We start from the raw sequence: 13706 nt of genomic DNA, 5'->3' as shown, positions 1-13706 counted from the left end.
GTTTTAAAACTTCCGTAAAATCAAAACTCGAAAGGCCCAAAAAAAAATTTCTTTTTGTCCTTTTTGTTTTTTAATTCTAAATACTTAATTATTTAGAAAGAATAATACTACGAATACTGATAATTTATATCGAATTTTTATACCGACATACATGGTATCTAGTCAGACACGGTCATATCAGAGACAACACACGTCTTTCATAAATGAACGGTCATCCATCAAATATGAAAGAGCGTCCATGATTGTTGGACAGCCGTTCATTTCAAATGGACTTCCGTTCATTTCAAATGGACTTCCGTTCATCAATCTCAAATGAAAATAACAATAGACTCTCGTTCATATTATATGGACGGACGTCTATCTCAAATGGACGCTCGACCATAAATTTATAAAAGTATAATAATGGACGCTCGTCTATATGATATAGACTGGTGTCCATTTAAAATGAGCGGTTGTCCATTGAATATGGACGATCGTCCATTGACAAATAAAATTTTTATTTGCCTCGTACAGATACCAAGGGGCATCCATTTTCAATAATAATAATAACAGGTTTTTATTGGTCTCTCATATGGTCTCTAGTCAATAAAGAGTATTTCAAGATCAACATTGAGCTATGGTAATAGTGTAATATAAAAATAGAAATTTTATTGAATTGAGCAAGAGGACAAATAAAATGGAATTATTAATCGGTATCGCGCATACATTGGGTAATAGAAATTTCATTTACTGTATATGGACGGCCTTCCATATAAGATGGACGCTCGTCTATCAATTACCCAATGTATATAAATAGCCATCCATATAAGATGGATGGGCGTCCATTGTTTTGTTTTTTAAATTTCCTGGACAGGCGTCCATCTTATATGGGCTCCCGTCCATAGTAAATGGACACCCGCCCGTATAATATGGACAGGAGTCCATTGATTTTTTTGTGGCCGTCCATCAAATATGGACGAGCGTCCATAATTGTTGGACAGTCGTTCATTTACGGATGACGTGTTTTGTCTCTAACATGGCCACGTCTCACTAGATGCCACGTCATTTGGTACAAAAATTCGATATCCGTAACATTATTTAGAAACAAAACTAAGGCCCCTTTGTTTCGCTAGTTTTACCCTATCTTATTCTACTATCCTATTCAATTCTATCCAAATACACATTTGTTTCAATATTCAAAAGTCTCTTCAAAATGCAATACTATTCTATTCAACTCAAAATATTTAGAGAGTTTGTTTTGTTATTTTAGATAAGATTTTTGAAATAGTATTGGGGAGTTGAGTTAATTTATTATTATGAAAATATGATTTGAATAAAATGTGTTTGGAAGAGTATTTTTACCTTGTTATTTGTGTTGAATAAATTGTTGAATATTTGTTTGATATATTTTTTATAAATGATTTATTAATATAATATTTTGGTGTATTTTATTAAAATAATTTATTATTATAACCTAAAAACTTATCAATTTACATTCTAATAATATTAAATATTTGATTGGTAATTTCGTAACCACTAAATATTAAAAAAAAAAAAATCCCATATTAATTTCAAGTACTAATCCAATTGTTTAAAAACACCACATTAATACATATATGACAAAGCTACTAATTATCAACCCTTAGAATCGTTTGTACACATATACTCTATTAACAACTATGACATGGTCATATGTGCTGCCCACAATTAAGTTGTTATGTTATCCCATACAGTCGTTATGTTGTCTATAATACCTTGTTGCGCTCTCCATTTCCGCCATCTTCTGCCCCATTTTGGCCATCAAAATATACTTGCTCATTACCCGTATTTTCAGTATACCGTTGGAAGATAAGGTCCTCCATATTGTACATTATGATAAAATTATGAAGTACACAACATGCCATAACAACTTCCCTTGTTTGTCCAATGGGTAATTGTTCATTCCATTGAGAATACGAAACCTTCTTTTTAAAACACCAAAGGTTCTCTTGACAACATTGCGGAGTGATGCATGTCTGTAGTTAAACAACTCTTGTGACCCCCTTTGGTTACGGCGGTGATCAGAAATATGGTAAGTCACTCGCCTACGAGGGGCGAGGAACCCCTCTCTATTTGGATAACTTGCATCAACCAAATAGTATTTTCTTGTAATAAAATCACACTTGCTATTTGAATTACAAGGCCTCAAAAGTGGAGCCAATACGCTATAATACGTCAAGAAAATACTTATATTTGGTGGAGGATGTGGGAATCCAGAATTAGGATCATCAAGAATTGAATTTAAAACTCTTGAATCATGCGCATATCCTTCCCACCCAGTGACAACATAAGTGAACATCATCCTAAAGTCGCATACAGCTATTACATTCTGTGACAACGTTCCTTTGCGATTTCGGTACCTATCACCAAATTCCTGTGGAACCGAAGCATATACATGTGTGCCATCAATGGCTCCAATACAATCCTATCATCAAAATTGAATTTTAGTAATATTAACCGACTATCAGTATTAATAACACAATGAACTTAACTATCCACTAAAATAAAACATAATGAAGAAGTACTTTAAAGAAAGGGTAATATTTTCGGTTGGTTGATATTTCCAGTGGACCATCACTAAAGTCAAGTGGCCTGATAAACTCTGTCTTCAACTCACATATTGTCTCGCAAACTTCGCCAACATATCTAGAAATCGTCTCACCCGAATGTTAGAAATCTTCCATCATCGTTCTGATTGTCTCGTTTTTACCAACGATTGTTAAAAATATCATAACTTGTTCTTCAACACTCATCCTCCTGGTTGGTCGCAATTTCCCTTGCTATGCCAAAATGTAAAATAAGTATGTAAAACAGTCTTTGTCCATGCGACACTTGTCAAAGATTCTATCATCATGGCCATTGAGTACTTCCAACATGTAATCATGACCAGTTAATATGGATGTATGTCATAGTTGATACCCATTTGTTTCTAATGCGGCAACAACGCACAATGCAATGGTTATATCAGTCAGTATTTCTTCTTCGTTATCTGCAGTACATTGTCTTTTTCCTGTACGCCTAGACGATGCCATTTAAACTTGCACATTTGCAAAACATTGATTGACATTTAACAGTTGTTGTAGTACTTAGCAAAATATAACAGTCAATTTTTAATTCTAATTACAATCCCAAACTCATATGAAACATGTTATCTCACATAAAATAATAGCACAATGAATAAGTTCATACAGTAGCAAACATTTGGGGAAATTTTCAAATCAAGGTGCTGAAAAAAAAGTTTGGTTTAGCGATAAAAGGATAAGTGCCCATTGGCACATACAAAACTATGGGCAAACACTTAGGATATACAGGGTCATCTACAAATTACAAAAGTCATTATAAATCCAATTAGCCTTTTCCTCGGGCGGAAGTTTTATGAATACCTCCCGCCACTCTGGATTTTGATATAAGCACTTGACAACTGGTATGTAAAACTCTATAGGTACTTGCATGGCCGTCAAGATGTCAATACAATGGCTCATGGAAAACGGATCAGATGGAGCATTGGTGTTCTCTTCGTCCCCCTCATCTCCACTGCGATTGCTAGCCCTCGATCTCATACTCCTCCCCTCCATAGGCACATCCGTCAATCTGCCAATGACATCTACAATTGCCTGTCCTAGGCCGCTTATCTTCCTCATATTTCTCGGTCTTGCATGACCAAATGTGTTTGGCCATTTTTCCCCTGTCGTCCGATCTAGATCAGGTTCGAAGTCACTATCATCAATGTCAACCTATCCCTGATTGGAAGAAGTGAAGTTCTCTACCGGTTGAGACGTAGATGTGTACGCATATCTCCCTGTGGCAGTTTGCTTCTCAAATATGACTTTATAAAGCTCCTTGTGAGGAAGTCCCTTGTGGAAGAATTGTTATGCTAGTGGGTTTTGCTAGTAATGAAAAATAAGCATATATTAATATCTGTCAGTCCCCAAAAAAAATTCATAAAAATACGGTGTTGTTGATTAATATGAATTTTAAATTTTAAATTTTACCTTGATATATTCTTGCCAAACCTGTAATGGACATGTTGGAGTTTGTGACTCATGATCCTAACTAAAGCCCGTGTGTTGAAGCAATTTCTGCCATGCTTGATATACTTTTCTCAGGCGAAAGTATTTAGAGGTTAGTTGTGTCATGTTGAGTCTCCTCCCAGCCAATGATGATAAGTCATCCAACATTTCCTAGTAATCTGTTGTTTTTATTGAAGTACCGTGGGAAGTTTTCGCTCGCTCAGACAACCGGATCAGAAATTTGTGGGTCATCTCAGCGGACCAGTTCACATTATCACTCATCTAATAACAGTACAGTGAGAACGACAACCAAGATTGGGACACCATACTAATCAGCAAACACATTACCAACACACATATGCACATTTAAACCTCATAAACTAAACATAGATAAATCGTTACCTCGTTCGATCCAACACTACTTGAAGCCGTCAATGCAGGGGAAAATACGGGCAATGTTGACCAACAAGGTGTATGACGAATTTCAAGTCTAGAAAAACGTCGAAACTTCCTCTTCTACTAAAAGTAGTAATCGATCCTACAACGGTGGGCCAAATTATACTGACATTTGTTCATATGATCATAATTTGTTCTTACGATCAAATAACGATGCCAAATCTGCAAAACAAATATATAAGTTAGACAAATCTCAAAAAAATATTTGGAATAATCCCAAAAAAATTTACTTTTAAAATTTCTCCATGAACTCGCCACACAACACTCACCACACACTGTTCTTTTTCTTTTTTCTTTTTTCTTTTTTCATTACCTATACAAGAGTATGGGTGGGCTCTTTCAGACAAGTGGGTTTTCATGAGAAGATGTTGCTCCACCATTTCATATCCACACACCAACTAGTAGTAATAATTAATAAAATATAGCCGATTCATATAACAAAGCTTCAATGATAGGAACATGAACGGTGGCATAAGCAAGTTTTGTTTAACTACCTACTTCATTGATATCATAATCAGTTGTCCTAACCTATAAACCAATCTCAATCCCAAGATTTGGTTGTTCTAAGCTACCTTAAGACAGTAATAAATAAAGTAAAACTCTTGCTTTATAAATCTAAGCTCGAAAGTGGAATTCTCGTCTAGCCCTAGCATGTCCACATCTAGTTACCACTTTATAACATGGAGTTTATAAAAAATTAGAATTAAAATATAACACATGAATATAAAATGTACAAGTTGTTAGTCCCTTTCAAGATTTTCATCAATTTGTTGTTTGTATTTTTAATGAATTCTAGGAACAAATTGGTGGAATTGGACCTAATTAACCAGTTTTTGCCCACTTTAAGATAGGTACATTTATGTTTAATTTTTAAGCTAAAAAATCATCATGTTGCCTGTATTTTTAGGTGCCAACCTGTGTAAAAAGAAAATGAAAGAGATAGGTGCCAACCGGTGTAAAAAGTAAGTGAAAGAGATAGGTGCCTAGATCCAGCAAAGAAACTTGCCTATGGAGACAGAGTTGGAGGAGGGTGCCCAACGATGGTGGTGGTTGTTCAAGATTGTGCGACGGTGGACCTCGAAGCCTGAAACGTTTAGGCAATGGGTGGATCTTGAATGTGGTGTGTTTGGAAGACAGTATGACGGTGATGAGTGGTGATTGAAGCCGGTGGCCTGGGGTTGGAGGAGGATGGCCGACGATGGTGGTGGATCTTGAAGATCGTGCGACTGTGGTGGTCCAAGGCTGAAGTGTGTGGGCGTTGCAAGAGATTCAACGGTCGTGGAGGAGGAAGAGAGATTCCCGGTGATAAGTGGTGGCGGAAGACAGACAATGTGCAGTGGGTGGAACATATTTAATTTATATGGCCGCTTTTGGGACAGAGATCTTGGGGAAAGAGAGTTGCAAGATCTTGGGTTTGTTTTTTTATTCAGGTGGAAGATCGTTTGGAGATAGATTTGGGAATTGAGAGGAAGATCGTTTGGAGATAGATTTGGGAATTGAGAGGAAGATCGTTTGTGACGATGGTGAAGGAGTGAAGACAGAACAAAAGAAAGACAAAAAAAGTGAAGAAAGAAGAAGAAGAAAGCACTGCAAAATAGACAGACAACGGTCACAATTGTCAGAATCGAATTTTGAAGATTGTGTTTTCTGAATAATAAAACAAACACTTACTCTAAAAATGGGATAAGAAATAGGGTAGAAAATATTAAAACAAATGCACCCCTGCCCCCTAGGTTTGTTAATTTAACTAAAAACTCCCAACAATAAAAGTTTATACATTGACAAAAACTCCCCCACCCACCCACATTTGCTAGATTTCGACCACCACCACCGGAAGGTAGCCAAAATCTGCTGTAATGACGCACTACCAGCTGGACATAGCCGATAGTGCACCGATATAGCCTTTTTTGGCCAGATCCGCCGTGGATATTTAAATATTTAAATTTTTTATTTTTTATTTTTTATTTTGTTGGAGTTGTTATATTTTAAGAATTAAGTATGAAGATACAACATAACAAGTATTTGGTAAACATCTTTAGAAATCAATTATAAAATAATTAAATTTATAAAATAATTTGAAAATTTATCTTTTGAAAATTAGATTAATCTTTTAAGTTGATTTTGCAATATTAAAACCATAAGTATGCCCTTAAAGAATTTATCTAATTACAAAATAAACTTAAATAAATTTAAATAAAAATATATTATTTTTTTAACTAATAAAATTGGATTGGTACCCTATGAGAGCTATTGGAATCGATAGATATAGTTGTCAACTGTCAAAATCCGATGATTGTTGACAAGGCACGTCGGTGTCACAACCACTTCTCTAAAGACCAATGTGAATCGGTATATCAAAATTCACTAGAACCATTTGGCTACATAATGTAGTGAAACATTTTGTTGTCTTCTACGGCCAAATAACTTAACAGAATGTAATGGAATATTCCATCGGTTATCGACAAGATTGGCTCACACTGGAGGACCAATTGTGAAGCCGACGTGCCTTGTTGGCAATGGTAAGATTCTGGTGGCTAGTTGCCAGTGGTTAGCGGCAGACAGCCCTATTTTAATTTGAATGTTTTTAAAATATCTAATTGAATAATATTTTAATTAATATAAACTATTTTTAATATATGTTGTAATATTTATTAAATACATATCAAAATATAATTTAATTATTATAAATTATTTTCAGGGGAGTAAAATATGTCATTTTAATCTTCCATACTTTGCAAATAAATTTATCGATTAATATACCTTAATACCTTTATTCTATCTATATAAGATATTTGAAAAATAAAAATAAAAAAAACTTTTATTTTATATTGTGTTGTCTATTTCACCTTTATGGTGTTATTTTTCACAAATGCTCATCAATTACAATAGTGTAAATGTTCCATTTTGAAAAATGGGGGTCTGTTGTAAAACTTTGGTGGTCAACCACCGCTTTTATGAGGCGGTGAAAAATGGGGGAGTGTATTATCTATAAATACCCCCCATCCTTTTCAATTGAAACCAAAGCAAAATATTTGAGAGGTTTTAAGTAATATTAATTAAGTCCCACAACTCTCAATTCTCTTGATTTATTCATTCTATTTTTTATTCGTTAGTTTATTTCCTTATCTGAGTTAATTATTCCACAACACGTTATCAACACGAAGAACTTAACAAGTGTAACAGTGCATCTCTATTGGAAGATGGACTTCGAAACTGAGGCATCGATATCCAGTAATCGTGGAGACATTTGTATAGTAGATAATGCAACAACGCACACCATCTTTTAGGATAGAACATATTTCTCAGGTTTGACCTTTATTGAGGCTAAAATAAATATCATATTAGCAATTTCAAACATAATTGAGGGCTCCGGAAGAGCAATACTCGTGTTACCAAGTAGAATTAAATTAAGTATACATGATGCTTTATATTCTAACAAATCCAGAAGAAATTTGCTTAGTTTCAAAGATATATGACTCAATGGATACCACATTGAAACTTTAAGTGAAAAGGATGGAGAGTTTCTATGCATCACTGCTAATATTTCATTTCAGAAGCATGTACTGGAGAAACTCCCTGCTTTCTCATTAGGGTTATATTACACATTCTTGAAGAATATTGAAGTCAATGCAGTTATGAACCAGAAGTTCACTGATCCTGAACTTTTTAAAATTTTGCACTACCTTTTTGATCATCCAAGGTCTACTATGATGTGTAGAATTATAGAAAACTCACATGGGCACTCATTAAAGAACCTGAAGATTCTGTCACCTAATGAGAGTGCTTGTATTGCTTGTCACAAGACAAATTGACGCTTAAGCCATCCATCACTAAAGTTGGTGTAGAATCCTCATCATTTTTACAAAGAATTCAAGGGAACATATGTGGACCTTTTCATCCATCAAGTGGACATTTCCACTACTTTATGGTACTGATTGACACATCAGCATGATGGTCACATGTTTGTCTACTATCTACCTGTAATGTTGCATTTGCTAGATTGCTCACACAAATTATCATATTACAGGCACACTTTCCAGATTACCCAATTAAAGCAATCCATCTGGACAATGCTGGTGAGTTTACGTCAAAGACATTTGATGATTATTGTATAGTAATGAGAATTGATGTTGAGCACCTAATACCACATGTACATACCCAGAATGGTATGGTAGAGTCATTTATAAAGCGTATCCTATTAATTGCAAGAACTTTGCTATTACGTATGCAATTACCGACTTCTATCTAGGCTCATGCTGTTTTACATGCTGCGGCATTAATTCACCTAAGACCCACTGCATACCATCAATACTTTCTAATACAACTTGTATTTGACATCAGCATAATATATCTCATTTAAGAACTTTCGGTTGTGTTGTGCAAGTTCCAATTGTATCCTCTCAACGCACCAAAATGGGACCCCAATGTCGTTTGGGAATATATGTTGGCTATGACTCACAATCTATCATCAGATATCTTAAGCCTCTGACAAGCAGTTTGTTTACCACACGTTTTATGGATTGCCATTTTGATGAGACAACATTCCCATCTTTAGGGAAAAAGGTAAAACCTCCTGAAGTTAGGCTTGAACTTTCCTAGAAAGTGAATTCTATGTCTTATTTAGATCTCGCACATCTCAATCTGAAATTGAAGTGCAAAGAATAACACATTTGCAAAATATTGTCAATCAAATGTCTGATGCATTTACAGATGCAGTAAGAATAATGAGGTCATACATTCATGCTATTAATACACCAGCAAGGATTAATGCTACCAATGAACAATCCATGTGGGCAACGATCGATTCATCTGTTACACGCCAGAAGCGTGATAGGCCTATTGGAGCCAAGGATACTATTCTTAGGAAATGAAAGGCTTAGAACCAAATAGGTGCTAATGTTGACAACACTAGAATAATAGATAATTCCACATCTTCTAAACTAACTCCAGAAGAGTTAATAGTCCTTGAAAAGACACAAGCTCCTGAAGAGGAACAAATCCCTGAAGGAATGCAAGAACATAGAAATGAAGAAATTTCTATAAACTATGCTCATAGTAAATAAATGTGGAATCGTGAAACAATTATTGTCGATAACATATTTTCATACGCAGTAGCTACTGAAATTATGAATGATGAGTTTGAACCATGTTCTGTTGATGAATGTCGACAAAGACGTGATTGGCCAAATGGGAAGAGGTAATTCAGGCAGAATTAACCTTTCTAGCAAAACATAATGTATTTGGACATGTAGTTCAAACGCTTGAAAACGTGAAACCCATAGGATACAAGTGGGATTTCACAAGGAAACAAAATGAGAAAAATGAGATTGCTAGTTATAAGGCTAGACTAGTGGCTCAAGGTTTCTTGAAAAGACTTGGAATTGACTTTGATGAGACGTATTCACTAGTGATGGATGTTATCATATTTAGATACTTGATTAGTTTATCAGTCTTAAAAGGGACTCCTGAAAAGCCCTGGATAAATCTCACCCCTTGAGTACCCCAATGGTAGTTCGGTCTCTTGATCCTAACAATGATCTATTTCGTCCTAAAGAAGACGACGAAAAGGTACTTGGTCCTAAAATACAGTATCTAAATACAATATGTGCATTATTATATTTGATACAATGTACGAGACCAAACATAACATTTGCAATGAATCTGTTGACAAGATTTAGCTCTACACCAACTCGTCGACATTGGAATGAGATTAAACATATATTTTGTCCCACTAAAGCGCGTCCAACTGTACGTTACAGTTGTATTTTTTTACTTAGGTTTTTTTCCATTGGGTTTTTCTTGAGTAAGGTTAAATACACTTATCTATAAGCGGTGAATGTCCAAGAGAGAGTGTTGTAAAACTTTGGTGGCCATCTACTCCCTTTACTTGAGGTGGTGAAAAGTTGGGGGTGTATTAAAATACCCCCATCCCTTTCATGCAATGATCATTTTCAATTGAAAGCAATGCAAAATATTTGAGAGGTTTTAACTTTTAGGTGATATCAATTAAGTCCCACAACTCTCAATTCTCTTTATTTATTCATTCTATCTTTTGTTCGTTAGTTTATTTCCTCATCAAAGTTAATTATTCCACAACAGGGTCCTCTTTTTTACCGTCACTAATCCCTTTTCCTTTTAGAGCAATGCTACAGTTATCAAAGGGTGTGCACCGAATTTATACACCGAATAACGTAGCGAAATCCTGACCGTTGATTCATTATAAGTTAATATTAATCAACGGTCAAGATTTTGCCACGTTATTCGATCCACTAATTCGGTGTGTAACTTTCAGTAACTCTATCATTTTCCTTCCTTTTAACGATAAGGCCCCAATTTGCAAACCCTATGGTTTCTTTCCCTTAATCCTTTGGCTAAACTTAAAAATAAAAAAATATATTATTATTTGATTTTCCATCTAGAAAAGGTTTATTTAATTTAAAATTAAACAATAAAATATTTTAATAAAATCATTGTGATTTCGTAAATTCAATTAAATTATGTCGATCTTAACTTAATTTTTTAAAAACCATATAAAAATAATTTTAAAGATGGGTTAATTAATTAGATTATAATCTATATGAATAAATTTAATGGGTTACTTAATAGTAAACCCCCATAGATTTTGCCTAATCAAACGAGTAACCCACTAATTTCGTTATATATAGTAACCCCATTCCGTTGAATTTTGATAGAGTAATATTATACTTACATTACTCTTTTACATAATTTTTATTATATATGTGAAATATTACAACCACATAAATTTTTAATTATTTTTAATTTCTAATATTATAATAAAATTTGTGTGGTTATAGCATATGCCCCCTACAAAATGGTGTGAAAAAATAGTGTAAGTATAATATTACTGTTAATAAAAATCAGCTACAATCCAAGATATCTTTTCTGCCCTTAGTCAATTTACCGTAAAGTTACCCCTCACTATCGCCAAATATCAGAAAANCTGAACTAATCAAAATCTTCAAAAATCAAGGCCTAGATGAAAGAGACTTAGTGGCGCTCTCTGGTGGTCACACTCTTGGTTTCTCACAATGTCGTTTCTTTGCAGAAGATCTCCAAGAGAATTGCCCACGTACAGGAGGAGATGGCAACCTTTCTCCATTAGACCCAACACCTGCACGCTTCGACACCGGGTACTTCTCAAACTTGTTGGAGGAGAAGGGGCTTCTTAAATCAGACCAAGCTCTTCTCAATGGAGGCTCAACTGATGAACTCGTGAAGACATAAAGCCAAAATTTAGACGCTTTCTCGGCTGATTTTGCAAACTCTATGATTAAAATGGGCAACATAAAAGTGTTGACCGGGAATCAGGGTCAAATTCGTTCAAACTGCAGGAGGGTGAACTAATAAAGCAGTTTGTTTTGCATTTCGGTTTTCATTTAAATTTGTTTAATAAAAGGCTTATTCTTTTTTAGCCCAAAATATGCTTGTTGTTCGTTCCTTCCGGGTGCAGCTTCTACGAGGCCTGTAAATTTTTTTTTTGGTTTTTTTAAACTATGTTTATCCACAATGTGTAATAATGTCAATTATGTCCGACAATCAAATAAAATTGATTGTGTCTAATAAAAAATTTCAATAAAAAACTATCCAAATTCTGATATTCTTCCCAGTACAATCTGGGTTAGAGCCTAGAGGTAAGTAATTAGGAAAAACTATTTAAAAGGGCTTTTTTTTTTAAATAAATTACAATTTGACCTTTTCTAAAATGGTTTAGTAGATTAGACCATTAATCCATTATTTTTTCATTTTTAGTCCCCCATAACTTGTAATTAATGTTCAATCAAGAGAAGATAAATATATAAAATATTTTATATCATCAACAATATGTCTAGAATAATAGAAAATTCAACCTGTTTATATCAATGGGCTAAAATTTAATCTATTTGTATCAGTGGGTTAGCCAAATAACCTATGTTATACATTAAATTCGCGAGGAATGAAATCTTGACATGTGTCCTATGTCTGAGCAATCAGTATATAAACTTTTGCCATGTGTCTTGTGACCATACAAGTTTTTGGGCCGTGTATTATATCAAGAAATGATGGTTTTCTCTGTAAGACTGTCAGAGTTTGCTTTAACAGTAAGATTCACAGTTAAGTAGTCATTCAGATCACGTGACACTTTATAAGAAGACTGTTTCACTATTAAGTCTCCAATCAGGGTGATTTGTGAGGCGTCATGCGATAAGAATGTTGCTTCATGAGCAAGACCATCGATGTAATACTATAAATATGATTCTCTCCACAAAAGACAAATATATAAAATGTTTTATATCATCAACAATATGTCCGGAATAATAGAAATTTTAACTTGTTTATATCAATGGGGTAAAAATTCAATCTGTTTGTATCAATGGGTTAGCCAAAACCTATGTTATACATTAAATTCGCAAGGAATGAAATCTAGACATGGGTCCTATGACTGAAAAATTAGTGTATGAACTCCTACCACGTATCTTGTGACCATGCAAGTGTTTGGGCCCTGTGTTATATCAAGAAAGGATGGCTTTCTCTGTAAGACTGCTAGAGTTTGCTTCAACAATAAGATTCACAAGCCACAGCATAGCTGACATTCAAATTATGTGGCATCTTATAAGAGGATGACTTCACTATTAAGTCTCCAATCATATGCAATTTGTCAGGCATCATGCGATAAGACATGAGCAAGATCACCGATGCAATACTATAAATAGGATTCTCCCATCCCAAATCAGGGATTTGGAATTTCATTTTTCTCAATAGCTATAGAGTAGTTATCTCTCTTGAGCAAATATCTTCTATAAACACGTCAATAAAATAACAGTTAATGTAGGAATTGTACCTTACTTCCGAACCATTTTAAAAATTGTTCTTGTCTATTCTTTTATTTTCGTACACGCATTATTTTTATTATCCTTTAAGATTACGGGTTCAACATCATCTTCCATAATCTCACGCGAATCCTTTGCCCGAACCCGCTAAGAAAGCCCATCGTCTAGTGAATATCAATCGTCAATCGTCTTCACAAAATGTACGAGGAAATAGCTAGAGCATAAAATTCGGCAAAATTGAGTGAATCAACTCAATGTAATACATGAACAAGTCATGGCTGCGCGCAAAAAGTATCGACAAATAACAACATAGAAATTGACAGGTTCGATAATCGACTTGCTCAAGAAACTTGAAAGGAGAACATAATTTTAATTCTTAGATGAGTTAATACAG

The sequence above is a fragment of the Pistacia vera genome, unplaced genomic scaffold (assembly GCF_008641045.1).
Source record: "Pistacia vera cultivar Batoury unplaced genomic scaffold, PisVer_v2 Contig287, whole genome shotgun sequence".
NCBI classification, from domain to species: domain Eukaryota; kingdom Viridiplantae; phylum Streptophyta; class Magnoliopsida; order Sapindales; family Anacardiaceae; genus Pistacia; species Pistacia vera.
Note: the sequence above shows the minus strand (reverse complement) of the source record.